Raw genomic sequence first — 16727 nt, 5'->3', positions numbered from 1 at the left:
GGGAAAGTTGAAATGTCATACATTCAGCCTGTGCTTTTCAGAGTCTGCACCCTTCTTAGAAACAAAACAAAGTGATACTCATGAACACCTGTTGATGAGGACTGAGCCAAGGAGCAGTGTGGGTGGTGGATGGGAGGTGTTGCCCAGGCAGTAAATCCAAGTTGCTCACACCAAAGGCAGTGTTTCTAGGGAAGCTAGCTGAGTAAGTGGTAAATACTTAGTCATTCAGGAGAGGCCATAAATGACCAGTCCATCAACAAGGGAAGGTCTGTTTTCAAAGTGCTCACAGAATGGTAGGATGCTATTTTCCTCTTCAGTCCAGCTTCGATGCACAACGCATTTCCTTTGTTTAGAAATGTAGAGGTTTCTATAATCAGATCTTTGGCAAGGTGTTAAACGGCTACAATTTGGTCGCTGGGTGTCATTTGAACAACCATTCTTTAAATTGTGATTCTAAATAACAAATCAAACTGGATCCAATCCCCCATGAAGTCTGAGACGGCGAGGTGTACACCTGTGCTTTTTCATCTGCTCCCCAGGGGCAGTGGGCTTAATAACTCTACTTCTTAACTGTCTTGTCACATCTGTCTCCTTTCTTCAATCCACCTCTCACTCACACATTTCAATAACCTTTCTCACTGCCCTCTCACCCCGTCGACTACCCATCTGCAGCAATCCTTTCAAAACCATGAGTGTTGCTGATAAACTTATGGCTCCCCTGCCAGAAAAAAAAAGAAAGAAAGAGAGAGAGAGAGAGAGAGAGAGAGAGAGAGAGAGAGAGAGAGAGAAAGGAAGGAAGGAAGGAAGGAAGGAAGGAAGGAAGGAAGGAAGGAAGGAAGGAAGAAAGGAAGGAAGAAAGAAAGGAGAAAGAAAGAAAGAAGGAAGGAAGGAAGGAAGGAAGGAAGGAAGGAAGGAAGGAAGGAAGGAAGGAAGGAAGGAAGGAAGGAAGGAAGGAAGGAAGGAAACCAAATTCTGGGGTTCAGGATGTCACCTAGACCCCACCTACGTCCCCTTCATGTGTCCTAAACTCCATTTATTCCAGGTGATGTGCCTTGGCATGAAAGCACCGCCCACATTTCTGTGTCACTTCTGAGCATGACTCACTTTACTCAATATACCTTGTGGAGTCACCTTTTGACCCAGTTCAAATGCTACTTCCTTCACAGCATTTTCTACTACTTTTCTTTTAATCCGTATTAATCACTCATTCCTTCAGGAGTCCCCTCTCTCTCTTTCTCTCTCTCCGTCTCCCTCTTCTCCCTCCTCCCTGAGATATTCTAAAACTATGTGATTTACTCATTTAAAGTATCAAATTTAGTAGCTTTAGTATAATCAACACATTTGTGCAACTATTACAATCAATTTTGAAGATTTGTCATAACCTTTCAAAGAAATCCCATGTCCATTAGATGCCAGTCCACATTCTTCCTTCCTCTTTCCAGCCTGAGGCAACCATATATTTGCTTATTCTGAACATTTCATATAAATGGCACTGATAATATGTGCTCTTTGTGTCTTTTTTTTTTATACTGCTTGTCGCTCTTTTTTGCTTAGCATAATATCTTCCAGGTCCACCCATGTTGTAGCATGTAAACTTACTCCATTACACCTTATTATGGCTTTTGGTGGTGATGGTATGTGCTTGGGATCAAACCTTACATAAGCCAGGCATGTGTAACTCTACCATGGATTTATTGTTGAATGATAGTTCATTATATTTCTTTATGCATTAATAGATTATGGACATTTGAGTTGTTTCTACTTTAAACAGTTATGAAGAATGCTTACCTAACACTTAATATTTTACTTTTTATTAACATTTAATTTGTGGCTTAGTATTCTAGGGTGTTTTGTTTCTTAGTTTTGTTGTTTTTATTTTTTTAATTTGGTTTTACCTGTAACTATCGCAAGCATTCAATACATGTTTGACAGGAGAGTGCCTGAGCAGGTATTGTCGGTTCTCTTTATGTGGATTTCTGATGAAACACAAAGTACTTAGAGTTAAAACATTAAAGTGAACCAAATAATAACCAAAGACTGCATCGGTATAATTACCTAGTGAGTTGTAAATCCCAAAGACTGATGGTTCTCAAATAAACCTGCATCTCTGCATGACTTCCTGGGACAACATGTGGTTGTCATAGTTATTTCATGCATGTGGTTCCTTTGCTGATAGTAATCGTGATCTGGTTGGACAGGGGCCTGGAGACACCGGACATCCTTCCACGAATTGAACCACAGCATTCTGTGGTTAGACTTAACTTATGATTGAATTCTAGAGTGGTGGTTCTTGATTCTGGCTGAGCATCAGACCTCCCCCAAAACCCCCAGCAGGAGCTCTTCCAGGTACAGATAATCTGGCTTCCACCCTGAAGCTTATGAGTTTAGAGGCTGAGAAGGGGCCAGGTATTCACATGCTCTTAAAAGTGTAGGCATTTCTGGTTTGAGAATAACTGTCTCAAAGCCAGCCTGCAACTTAAAAACTTCATCTTACAGAGTGCAAGCACCATAGTCCTGAACAGTACTTTATTCATCCTGAGATTATGCTACTACTAAGGCTGCCTCCCATTTGTAAGCCCTTTTTATTTGGAAAGAGTTAGCAGTCATCTTTTATTAGCTAGACTCACATGCTGGGTGACCTTGTGCAAATCACATAATCCTTTTGTGTCTTAAATTTCCTCATATGTAAACTGTAGGTGGTAATACTGACCCACCCTCGAGGGGTACTGGGGAGACTAATGGAGGCCTATAAAGCAGTCACCAAACACAAGAATGTTCCATGCATGCTTATTAGACAGGTATGAAGTCCTAGTCACAGCCTTTTAAAATGAGACAAATACCAAAAGAAACACCTAAGTAGGCCTCCCTGCAGCCTCCTTTCCCAACACCAACACAGAGCAACTCCTTCTCACTACCAAAAACTAACGAGCACACACAAACTATGCTCACAGAAAGACAACACAGTAAATAAATATAAAAAGAAGCCCTGAAATCAGTTTGCTAACTGTCTCTTATCAACTTAAGATGTAACTAGAGAGTATATCTATAATCACACTCATTGGAAAAAAAAAAAAAAAACAACTATTCTTAGAAAATATTTACGCATGCTCACACAGGTCCTTCAGCTGATACTTCTTACCCCTTGTTGATGTTAAGCTGGAAGTTGTATTCTTCTTTACTGATATCTTCTGTAGAGTAACATTTAGCCTCATTTCTCCCAAGTGACAGAAAGAATGTGTGGTCAAATGAGACCTTCAGCTCTGTTTCACAATGGGACTGGGTGAGAATGAGGAGAACAGGACTCTGTAGCCTGGGAATCCGAGTAGGTTTTATAAACGTGTTGACCCACAGCTAAGAGCTCATTTGTTGCGTGTTCAGTTTCTCGGAAGAAGGAGGCAGAAAACAAATCTGGTTTTTAACCTGTATTTTAAATTTTTTTCTACATTTTGCTTTGAAAAGCTCAAAGTTTAAAGGGCCAGGTTCACTTTGCATGCTATCTAATCCACAACTGAATGGTTTCTGTGACTCTCCACACCAGCTAATGTGATCCACAGCTTAAAGGAGCCGGACCTTCCTGACACTTAAACTTGATTTCACTTTTACCTCTTTGAGTCCTTGAGATTTACGTTGAATTCCTGAGGACAGTTGGTTCCTTTGGTTAATCTCAAGATTTGTAACAATTAAATTCTATGTAATAAATATTTTTGAATCCTAACATCTGTGGGTAATACCACAGCCCTTGCTGTGGAGGCTACCAGGAGTTCTTTGAGATATCGCCGTGTTTCTGTAATTCAGTGACCTTCACTTATAAGAATACCAGCCCCCCACAAAGACCCTCCATTTGGTTGGCTGATGTGCCCGTTTTATGAGGACTCCTAGACTAACCTTTGACAACAGGCAAGTGGAAATGTACATTTTATTTTTCACCCTGTGACAGCTTTTAGACCCTCATCAGTATTCAGAAACTCCAATGGCAAGGAGCTTTGGTGCAGTGAGCCTTATTGGTTAAGAAAATGATCTACTATGTGCAGCTATTGTTTTAAAATAAGATTAATTCAAGTATGTTTTGACCTCAATAATCTTTAAGGATCTTGGCATTTTTTGCTGAACATTTTAGGGGAAAAAAAGAGCCACCTAGACTTCATTGCCATAGTCAGAAGATATTAATGCTAATCTATACCTTCGGTGGGATTCACTTAAGTATCTTCAACACTTTCTTCCACTAATATTGAAAAATCCCCAGAAGTGTGTGTTGTAGATTTTTTCCCTTTGTAAAGAGATGCAAATTATTATAATAGGTTATATGATTTCCTCTGAGTTTCTCAAATTTCTGTTTTTCCAATATCTCAAGGTAAGTGTTCTCTGTAGATCTACAAGCTTAAGTAAGCATCATGTATTCACTTCATCAGCTTCCTTGGTAACACATAGGCCACCTGTATCTACCCCACTGCTCTTCTTATTAGAGGAAGGGGTCATGGCACTTTTAAGACTGGATAATGATCAGGTACAAGTTTATAGCCTAATGCATGCTCTCCACATCTCTTAAGGGGAAACTTAAGTTCCTAGATGAAATTTAATCATCTTTGCAAATTAACTTGCTCTCTGTCTCTTTCAACTTCTTTTACAAGAAACATGGAAAAACCCTTAACTATTCCTGATGACTTGGGTCATATAGTCTGTGCTGAACCAAACACATCACTAGAGGATTAAAAGGCAAGGAGAAGGTCCCATTTTGATAGTTTCCTAGTTGTCTGGACCATCATTTATGGTACCTATTTGTCTAAAGATTTTTCTCACTGATCATTGGTAAGAATTTTTTTAAACTCTAAACTGGATCAATGAAAAGCATCTTTGACAAATATAAAAGTTTTCTGTATTTTAAATTTTGATTTTTCAAGCCAGAGTTTCTCTGTGTAGCCGTGAATGTGCTAGAACTCACTCTGTAGATCAGGCTGGCCTCGAACTCACAGAGATCCGTCTGCCTCTGCCTCCCAAGTGCTGGGATTAAAGATACGAGCCACTGTGCCTGGCTTGAGTTTTATGCTATTTAAGTAACCTCCTCAGAGTTTCTCTTCGTTATAGAAAGATTTAAATAAGCAATATTTTCATTCAACTGTATTTTCGGGTTAATGGTAATATTCTTCTTGTTTAATCTGGATGATTAGACAGCAAAAGATGCCAAAGAACAGCCTGTATCTGGAGCTCTGGAGTGAGGGAAGGGGGAGGGATGGAGGGAGGAGAGAGAGAGAGAGAAAGAGAGAGATTTTTGAGGACTAAAGCTTTAAACAGAGATGGGCAGAGGTTAAATGGATTCGATTGCAGTGGTAAGAGCAGGGACTAGGAGGTGAAATGACCAGTTTTTGAGGCAGATTCTGACTTAGTTGAAAGACTAAGCTGACACCAGAAGGTATGCAATAGCCACAAGAAGAATGTCATCAAAATGTTGGTGTTTGTTGTAATTGTAGAGTAGAAAAACAATAAAGGAAAATGCCCTTTCTTTTTACCCTGGAGCTGGATGTAGACATAAAACACCCTGAATGTTAAGGTATTATCTTATTTCTGGAAAGCTATTCAGCTAGGGAAGTGGGCATGCTATTCTTTGGGTATTCTGGGGGTGTGCACACTCAGCATCTGCACCTCTTCTTCCCAAGTGGGAGGTCAGGGGTCCTGCTTTTGAGTCCCATGTCTGTCAGTTATTAGGTGTCATGGTGGACCCTCACAACTGCCTGTAATCCCTAATCCAGAGGATCCAATGCCTCTCTAGCCTCTGTCGGCACCTGCAAACGTGTGTGCATGCACACGAGCGCGCGCGTGCACACACATACATAAAAAGGAGTAAAAATACATATCTTTTTAAGCTGATGTAAAGTTTGGAAAGTTAGTGTGCAGAAAAATACTTGTAGAATATGAATATATTAGCATCCAATATAGCCACTGTTAGAATAATGAGAAAATAAGAGAAGTCAGAGATGAGTTGAGTCCAGCCCCTTAGGCCTAACCACAGGCTTGAAATCCATCTACTTTATCCGGGCATTTAAATGACCCAGAAAACATGTTCATTTGCTACCCTCTGGTCCCTTCCCCAAAACGGTTCTGCCACCGCTGGACATTCTCCTGTATTGTATTAAATTGTTTGTTCATTTTCACATCTCTGCCAATCCCACAGCCCCCATTTGTCAAAACTGACACAACCTTCAGTGGCTTTGAATCCCACTGTCTCCAGGAATCTTAGCAAACCATCACTTCCTCCTCCTCTAAAGTGTGGTTCTTTCTCAATGGGGCACTCCTGATTGACAGATCACTTCCTGGTCCAGCAGAATGCAGGTTCCTGTACGACAGAGGCCACACATAAGGTGCCAATGTTTGTGCACCACCACTACACAGACTTCGGTGCCTTGCCAAGAATGGTAGTGAATAGGCATCTGATTGAATGAACAGTTTCTCACCTCACCCCTATTGTGCTTTCAGACAAAACCCCTTACCTCTTTCAGTCTCAGATGCCTCTGCTATGAACAGAGGATAACAACCCAGGCGTACTCCCCAGGTGGGCAGGAAGAATAAACCAGTGACTGAAAAGCAATTTAAAACTGTAAAATGAGATGCTATATATAAATGTTACATAATCAAAATTGTTTCCTTCTGCATTATGTTTTATTTGGCTTTATATCTTCAAATCCTTTGTGGGTTTCAGGATTTCACAGAGGCAATACCATTCACATTAGTACCTAGATTCTCCTGGGTAATAAACAATTTTGTGTATTATAGATCATGGCTACTTCCCTTGGCACACTTACATGTGAATCTGTCATAATTTGGGGTATTCATAATAACTAATGATACAATTCATTTCTAAGGGATAATCCATTTCAATTTTTTTTTCAGTCTTTGGCCAGTTTTTATTCCAATAGAGTTGCCTCCAGGGAACTAGCTCCCTTTAGTCTAAAATCTGGGTGATGAACGTAGATTTTTTTTTAGAAGCCTAAATCTTCGAGGAGCTTTCCAATGAGACCAGGAAATGGCTTGGGTTTTAAAGCACTGTTGGTTTTCTATGGCCTTCCGTATCTCCCTTTTGATTTGAGTGTTACCAAGCACTCCTTGTGATGTGATGGCCAAGGAATCAGGAAAGCTACGGAAAGCAGTGCTAGTTTATGATGCTGTTTCCGCCTTAACGTGGTCAAGAGGTTGCCAATAGAAAAATAAATTTCCCTATATTATCTGTAGTTCCTATAAAGAGCTTTGGACCTGTAAGTACATAGCCTACTGTTTTCCTATAATGGTTCTTCAACTCAGAAATTCTGAAGAAGGGAGACGACAGTGATTTGGCAGGCTCCCATGTTAAAGTAGAATGTGGTATTCAGTAAGTACTCAGTAAGTATTATCAGTAGAGGGCCTTCTGTAAGCCTGGTCCTGCTAGCGCTCACTCAAGCTTCATAACAAGCTAACGGGGCAAACCTAATAACCTCCATACTCCCACTCTCGGCAATAGGATTTCCAAAGAATGAGACTTCCTCACAAAGCAAGAAATTCTTCCTGTTTTAATTCTGCTTGTGACAGTTCGTTTTAATGTGTCCATTTCACCAAGCCACAGGTTAGCCAGATTAAACATTATTTCTGCATCTTTCTACAGTGGTGTCTTGGTTAGTTTGAGACAAGCTACAGATATCTGGGAAGAAGAACCTCAGCTGAGAAAAAAAAAAAAAAAAAAAAAAAACCACTTCCATTCAATTGCCTATAGGCAAGGGTGTAAGGCATTTTCTTGATTGATGACATAGACCCAGCCCACTATGGATAGTGCCACCCCTGGACAAGTGGTCCTGAGCACTTATGAAGCAGACTAAGCAAGCCATGGGAACAAGGCAGTAAGCGGTACTCCTCTGTGGTCTGTGCTTCAGTTCCTGCCTCCAGACTCCTGCCTTGAGTTCCTGATGAGGGACTACAGTTGTAAGTTGAAATAAAGCAGTTTCTGGGGGATGGTAGCATTTGAATAGGTGTGTTCCATACGTAGATCATTCTCCCTAATGTGAGCATCATCCAATCTGTGCATGATTGAAAAACACAAGAAGGAAAGCCCCGTTTTTGCTTCGTGCCTGCCAGCTTGAGCTGGAACACTCATCTTTTCTTGACTTTAGACTGGCTTCTGTACCACCAGCTTACCCAATTTTCAAGTCTCTAGACAGGAAGTAGAGTCAAATCACTGACTTTCTTGGGTCTCCAGCTTGCAAAAAACAGATCAGAGGACTTCTTGGCCTCCATAATTGAGTCAGTTTCTCATAGTGAGTTTATTCCTCTGTATGCATATATAGATCCCATTGGCTCTGTTGCTCTGGAGAGCCCCACAGTGGAACCCATGGCCCTCCCCCATCTCCACCCTGAGCACATAATCCTCTGTCTTTCAAAGCCTGCCTAATCCCTCAGGGTTGCTCATTTCATTATCAAGTTTTTTGTTTGGTTGGGTTTTTGTTCTCCCCTCTACCCCTGCCCCCGGTTGTTTTTTTTGTTTTGGTTTTGTTTTTTTTTTGTTTGTTTGTTGGTTTTGTTTTTTGTTTTGTTTTGTTTTTGTTTTTTGAGATAAGGTCTCATTATATAGCTCTAGCTGTCCTGGAACTCACTATGTAGACCAGGCTGGCCTCAAACTCACAAGAGATCCACCTACCTCTGTGTCCTGAGTGCTGGGATTAAAGGCATGTGCCACTATGCCTGACTTCATTAAAACTAGAAGTGTTTGTTTTGCATTTCCCCTGGTAGATTCCTGACCATCTTGTGTAGTTTTATACCAGGCCACCATTTTTCCAGATCATTAGAACCTTCCATCAGGCTTGTCCTCAGTGGTATAAAGTTTTAAGAAATTCAACATAGTTTTTCTTCTGAGAATGTACGTTGAAATCCCAAGTTTTTGTGGAACAAAAACTGCTCTTCCCTACCCGTTTCTGCTAGCACATTTTATCTCGGTTGGACATGTACCAACCTAACTCTCCAATGGAGAAGTGGCTTTGACATCCGAGTAGAAGATTGCATTGTCTTGTGGGTGATGACACACTGACTGAAGACGCTGTACCATCAAAATCTCTTACAAAAATATCTCCTAGTTGATGTATACAAACCAATACTATACTTCCGTTTGTCAAAAACACCTCCAGGATATTTTGTAGTCTCTGCAGAAACTAATATTTCAGACTGCTTTATCATTAGTTGCCCCTCCCACCGGTGTGAAATTGGTCAGAAATATCACTGCATTGTCATACATGGAAAACTATTAATGACGTTAATGACTTGTTTACGGTACCAGAATGATTCCCAAGGAAAGCTGATGTTAGAGTGTATAGCTTCTGGCAGGGATTTATAAATCTCTGCATTTCCTTGCAAAATCTTTTGGGTGGTCCTTTTAAAAAATGTGAACAATTTTTTCAAAGTCAATCTGTGTTTAAAGAGATGGTAGGAATGGAAGAAGGGCGAATAAACTCTTTAGTTAGGCAGATCTTTCAACTCTAAGCTCTGCGCCAACTCTTTCCATTTCAATTATTCATTCTCTCCTTTTTAAAGTGGGGGGGTGGTGTGAGATGAGTGGCCATTTTACATGTGTCAACTTTGTGGAGTGGGTTTTCTCCCTTTGCTTTTCTGAGAATCAAACTCGAACTACCAGGCTGTGCAGCAAGGACTTGTACCTGATGAACCCTCTTGTCAGCCCTCTAGCATATGTCTTAGTTTGCCTCTCTCTTGCAATGATAAGGACTATCTATGACCTAAAGCAACCCGGGGAGGAAAGAGTTTATTTGGCTTATATATCTCAAGCCACAGTCCATTGAGGGAAGCCAAGGCGGGAACTGAAGCGGAGACCATAGAGGACCACTGCTTACTGATGTGCTCCCACGGCTTACTCAGTTTGTGTTCTTCTACACCCTAGGACCACCAGTCCAGGCATGGCACTGCCCACAGTGGTCTAAGCCCTTCCATACCAATCATCAATCAAGACTTTGCCCCCTCCCTCCCCCGAGCTTGCCTACAGGCCAATCTGATGGAGGCATTTTCTCAACTGAGGCTCTTTCTCCTCAGATGACTCTTGTGCTGACAAAAACTAACCAGCCATTATGTATTCTCTTTAACATCTTTTGAAATAATTGGCAATCAAAGAAGGATGGTAAAGGGCCCTTTCCCCTCATTTCCGTTTACAGGACAAGAGTCCAGTGAGATCTAAATAGCTAGAAATTGCATGTGTAAGCAATTGTCTAGTGCGCACTATTTCCCCATTTCAGCCTCACGTTCTTCCCCTTTCCAGCAGTCAGTACTACTATAAATGCAAAGCATTTGCAGTGCATAGTTACCATTGTCATGGGGTCCCCCTTGAGCTGCTAAAAGCAGCAGGATAATTCTGCTAGCTGTTTTACAGCCAAGGGAGAAAGGTAAACAGAGGTTAAGTGACTGCCAGAAGCACTCACCATGGCAGCTGTTCAGATTGGAACTCATGGCTCTTACCAGTCATGGCCTATTGAAAGGTTCTAAAGTATAGCTTGTCAGAGAGGGATGGCACCGCCTAAATACAAACTTGCTTACCATGCACAATGGGAAAATCCTGCATCCATGGTTCTGATTCTTCTCATTCTTTTTTAAATGTTCTTAGAATTTTATACGTGAGTTACTATATTTATATCATTTCCGCCCCTCTGCCACCTCCTCCTGTGCCCTCCCCAGTCTCTCTCAAATTCATACTTCTTAACTATTGTTAAAGGTTATATATCATGTTGAGTCCATTTAGTGTTGCTTGTATGTGTGCTCATGTTTAAGGCTGACTGCTTAGGGTTGGATAACCTATGAGGAGGCTCATTCCTGAAGACTGATCCTGCTTCTCAAAGCAGCCACTAATTGCCTGTAACACTTCATATAAGGGTAGGGCCTCACGAGGTTCCTCCCTCCGTGTTGGCATGCCAAGTGGCATTGTCATCGTTCAGGTCTTGTTTAGATGACCATATTGTTGAGATTTCATGGGTACAGCTCTCCGTCATAGAGAAGACACAATCTCACAGCAGACATTTGGGTCCTCTGACTCTTCCAGTTTCTCTGCCCCCTCTTCTACAATGTTTCCCAAGCCTTGGTTGTGGGATTAGTGATGTAGACGTATCAGTTGGGGTTGAGCATCCAATGGTCAGTTTTTCTCTGCATTTTGACCAATTGTGGACATCTGTAATAATCTCCATCCACTGCAAAAGGCTCCTCTTATGAGAGTGAGAGGTCTACTTATCTGTGAGTATAAGGATACATATTTAGAACGCAGTTAGAAATTGTACTGATTCGGAGAAAATAGCACAGTGGGTTCCTTTTAGGGTCAATAACACTCACCAAACACAGAGAGCTGGATAGATTTACAGTACCAGGCATGAATTCCCTCCTAATGAGTGGGCCTTATGTCCAATTTGCTTTTATTAGCTAGCCTATGGCTCTCTTAGGGAGAGCATTTTTACCTTTATAACTTTATATATATTATACATGTATTTTAAAGTAAACATAAGATAATGTTTCCCTATGGTATTTTCAAATATCTTTAGTGTTGTTTATCTCTTGTCTATCTCTCTCCTGCTATGTTGCCCTCCTTCCCTGCCCCCACTTTCAGTTAAATCTCTATTTTTCTCACTTCCCCCTTCATAGCACCTGTATCCTACTCTCCCCCTCTCTAGAACTCCTTTTTCCCTCTCCCTTGTCCCCGTATTTTCCTAGTTTCTGGAATTACTCCAAGCTCTATACTTACATTCAGAGATCTGAATCTGGGATAGACAAATAAGTGAGAACACATGGCATTTGTCCTTCTGAGTCTGAGTTACCACATTTAGTATATTTTCTACTTCCATCCATTTAACTGAAAATTCCATAATTTTGTTTTTGTTTATATCTGAATAGAATTCCATTAGGTATATGTATCATATCTTCATTATCCATTCATCAGTTGAAGAACATTTACCCATTCCTTAGCTATTGTGAATAGAGCAGCAATGAATATGGCAGAGCAAGTATCTGTGGAGTAGAATGTCAAGTCCTTTAAATTTCTGAAGAGGTTATAGAAGATACTAAAGATGGAAAGACACTTCATGTTCGTGATTTGGTAGAATTAATATTCAACCATCTTACCCAAAGCAATCCATGGACTCAATGCAAGCCCAGCCAAAATCCCCAAAATGTTCTTCACAGAGAAGAAAATTTCCTAAAATTTATATGAAAACGTAAGACCCCAGATAGCCAAAGCAATCTTGAGCAAAAAGAACAATGCCGGAGTGGTTACAAGCTATATTACACAGCCATAGTAATAAAGACGGCATGGTACTTGGCACAAAAACAGACATGTAGACCAGTGGAACAAAATAGAAGACCCAAACACAAGTGCAAATAACTATTGCCATATGACGTTTGATAAAGATGTCAAAAGTACACACTGGAGAAAAGACAGCATCTTCAACAAGTGGTGCTGGGGAAACCACATGTCCACACAGAGAAGAATGAAATTAGACTTATATCTGTTACCCTGCATGAAAATCAACTACAAATGAATCAAAGATCTCAGTGGGAAACATGACATGCCAAAACTTCTAGAAGAAAATATAAATAGTAGCTATAAAATATAGGTGTAGGAAAGGACTCTCAGAATAGGACTCCATTCCCTTAGGAACTAAGACCAACAATGGACAAAGCAGGCATCATAGAACTAAAATAGTTCTATACAACAGAAGAAACAAGCGAGTGAAGAGGAAGCCTACAAAGTGGGAGAGAGCCTTTGCAGCTAATCATCTGATGAGGATTACTATTCAGACTATATAAAGAACTTTTTTAATAGATCAAGAAAACAAATATCCTGATTTTAAAATGGGTTACAGATACAGAGTTCACAAAAGAAATATAAATGGCTGAGAAATATCTTTAAAAGTGTTCAACATCCTTAGCAATCAGAAAAAATGCAAATTAAAAATACTCTGAGATTTTTATCTCACCCCAGTCAGAATGGCTAAACCCACTGAAACAAATGACAGCAAATGCTGGCCAGGATGTGGGGAAAGCTGAAACCTCATTCACTCACAGTGGGACTACAAACTGGGGCATCTTAAAAATCAGTGTGGGGAATTCTCAAAAAATCTGAAAGTAGATCTACCATCCAACCCAGCTATATCACTTTTCTCATCCTTCAAGCATTCCGCAAACTTCCTCACCCCTTTGAACGAAAGAAATTTCATGAACTAGGCTGGAAGTAAACAAATGACTTTCCCATCCAGACTTTGGGTTTTCTTTTTGTTTCCTCCAGGCAGTGTTAGCGGAAGTTCCTGAAATAGGAAGGGAGCTTGTTTCCCCTCATAGAATATCATGGTAACCCAAACTCAGCAGGACTACGGGAGCCAGCAACTAAAGGGATGTCTTGTGTCCAAGTGATAGGCACTTGTAGAAAACTGCAAATAATATAGTGTGGAACCAATTGGTCGTCCAGTGTCAAATGGTCAGCTCTGAAAAAAAACATATAAGTAACATTATACGGAGTCAACAGATTATATTTAGGAATATATGTGTATACATATATGCATGTGGTAACAATTCATGAAAAAGAGGCCATGAATTTGAAGGAGAGCAAGGGTAGATGGAAAGTTTGAAGGCAGAAGAGGGAATAGGGAAACGTATAAATTTTAGTCTCAAACAATTTTATTTTAAAGGGATGATGTGTAAATATGAAAACAGTACTAATAGGCTGTCTTTTCCATGCCATCTATGCTGGCTAGTTTTTGTATCAATCAGCCTGTAGGCAAGCCCGAGAGGTATTTTCCAGTGATTGATCTAGGAGGACTCATTCCATTGTGGGTGGTGCCACCACTGGGCTGGTTTAAGAAACCTTGGATGGTTTAAGAAAACAAGTGAGCAAAGCAAGCCAGTAAACATCACTCCTCTGTCAGTTCTTACCCCATTTTCCTGCCTTGAGTTCCTGGCCTGACTTCTGTGGATGATGAAATAACCATTTCCCTTCCTGAGTTGCTTTGGTCATTTTTTTAAAAGCACAGCAATAGAAAACTTAACAAAAATACATCCATTCTTTTTCTTTTAATTTTTTTATTTATTCTATTTGTCTTTCAAATCATGTGTCTTGATCCCATTCATCCATTCATTCCCCATCCCTTCATATCCACCCTCCATCCCTGCACCCCCCCACCAAATAAAACAAAATTCAAGAGAAAAAGGAAGAAAATAAAATGAAAAAAAATTTTTAAAGGGTAAAAATTAATAATCTCATCATGGAAGCTGCAATGTGACCAAGTCACACCATATGCCCCTTTGCCCATATATTTTTACTTGCAAGTGTTCATTGTAAAGAGTCATTGGTCTGGTTCAAGGCCCCTGGCCTCCACTTCATGATCAATGCTGGGTCCCCACTAGGACTCTTCCTGGACATCCTCCTGCTGCCCTGTGTAATGGAAATCCTGTGGGTCAGGTCCCTTCTAGTGCTCCAGCAGATCGAGTGGATGTTGGGGCAGGCTAAGTCATAACCCTGGGTCTGGACCTGGGCAGCTGTAGGGTTGGTCCACCAGATGGGAAATGGGGACAGCTCTCCCATGGTCACAATTTCAGGGTTGGTTCACCCACACCTGGACTAACAGTGTTAGCTCTATTGTGCTGCTCTGGCCTGCTTTCCCAAGTGTTGCAGCTGGTGGGGATCAGGGATGGCTCTCCCTCTCTTATGACCACAGGTCTAGCTCTCTCACCTACCTCAGGCATTGATGAGGGGGGCAGATAACATCTATTCTTAAAAAGAAATTGAGATGTGTAATTACTCTAAGAACCATAGATGGATATATCTGTAGATGAAAGAAATGGAAATCTAAACATTAGTTATATACTTTTTATTTATTTTTATTTTGCCCTCAGTAGCTAATATAAATGTCACTTTACATGGAGTCTTCAGCCAGTGGTTGACTCCTACTACAAAGATGATGTAAACTTTTTCTAGTGCTCTCAATCAAGCCCAGGGCTTCACCCATATATCACAAGTGCTTCACCAGCTCTGCTAACATGATTTTAAATTTCTCTAATATTACATTCATTTGGATGTGTGTATATGTGCATGTGCATGCCAGTGCCATGATGCACATGTGGAGTTCAGAGGTCAATTTGAGGGGAGTAAGTTCTCTTCCCCTAAGTGGGGCCCAGGGATAGAACTCAGGTATTCCGGCTTGGTAGCAAGTATCCTTTACTGTCTGAGCCATCCTATCAGCCCAAAGATGGTTTTTAAAGTAACAATTAGCACCTGTGAAAAACCCTCACAGGGTGTGATCATGATGAGTACTGATAGCCAACTTACATCCACAAGTGTGAATGGACAAAGTCCAAAGATGACATTTCTTCCATGGGAACTTCCTGTTATGCCAAAGATGATGTTTCATGACAGCCTTCAGTGGAGGGGCATCTAGCAAACTGAAGAGCATGGTTTTAATCAGAGATCAGAGTGCTCCTGCTCACTGTAGTTGGTTTCCAGCCCATGGCACTATAGAGAGGCGGTAGACCCTTTCTGAGGCGGAGCCCACTGGAAGTTAGGATACTGGGGGCACTTCTACCCATCTCCCTTCCCTGCCCATCCCCCTAATCTTGGTCACCACCGAAGTGCATGGCATTGTTCTACCTACTGCTTCCACCATGAGGCACCATGCTGCCACAGGCCCAAAGAGGTCAAGAGACCATGAACTTATGGGTCTGTGACTGTAAGGCAATATAAACCCTTCCTCCTTATACAGCACACTTTCTCAGTATCTTGTCCCAGTGATGAAATCTGACTGACACACTGCTAGAAATGGGGAGTGTTCTTCTGGGCCTTTTCTCTTGTCTGATATCCCCAGACCTGTCCTCACCCCAATCCCGCTCCATCCCAACACGAGCAGAGATTCATCTATTCTATTCATCTTCTCTACCTCTAAATTTTTGTAGGCAAAGGCCAGTCTCCTTAGTCACTCTGCAACTGCTCAGTGACTGCTGGAATTAAAGTCTTCCTCACCTGTACCAGTCTTTTGGTTCAGGCTCGGCATCACTAATTTTTTACAGCCTGTTAAGGACTGTTCACGGGTCCTATTTTTCTCCTTCTGACAACCTGCCTAAGGACCTCTTCCCACAGAGTTCCAAACAACCCATGCCAGAGCTCACCTAAGAGTTGCAGCCTTGCTGGCTACAGTTGCAGCCTTGCCTCCTTGATAGTTGAAAGCCTGCCCTTTACCTTCCTTTTCCCTGGTGACTTCATCAGAACCTTCTCAAGCCATTGAAATGACACCTGTACCGAACCACTACATAGACCCTTTAGGATTTCTCAGAACAGCGACAGTGATCTCAAATGCCTGGATTGCAAGCAAAAGTATGGAGGTGGGGTGCGGTGGGGGGGGGGGGGGGGGGGGGGGGGGGGGGGGGGGGGGGAACGGACACGTGAGTGGTATAGAACACCAAGAAGTTTGGCTTCTTTCCTGTACTGTTGTGCATTCCTATTCACACGAGTTGGGTGCACAGGTACAGGTTTAGGTACAGATAAGCTCTACCCACACCAGAAGACAGTCTAGAACATGCTCAGATTCTAAGCCTTCGTTAGACAGCAATACTCAAGTATCCGCTTTTGACTGTACATTCCCTTCAACCTCCAGTCCTGTGTGTGTGTGTGTGTGTGTGTGTGTGTGTGTGTGTGTGTGTGTGTGTGCTCGTGCATGCGTGTACAGCCTTAAAACCAGGCCGAAAAGACC

The sequence above is a fragment of the Peromyscus californicus genome, unplaced genomic scaffold, assembly GCF_007827085.1.
Source record: "Peromyscus californicus insignis strain IS unplaced genomic scaffold, ASM782708v3 Scaffold_17__1_contigs__length_78620276, whole genome shotgun sequence".
Classification (NCBI taxonomy): domain Eukaryota; kingdom Metazoa; phylum Chordata; class Mammalia; order Rodentia; family Cricetidae; genus Peromyscus; species Peromyscus californicus.
This window is presented reverse-complemented; position numbering follows the sequence as displayed.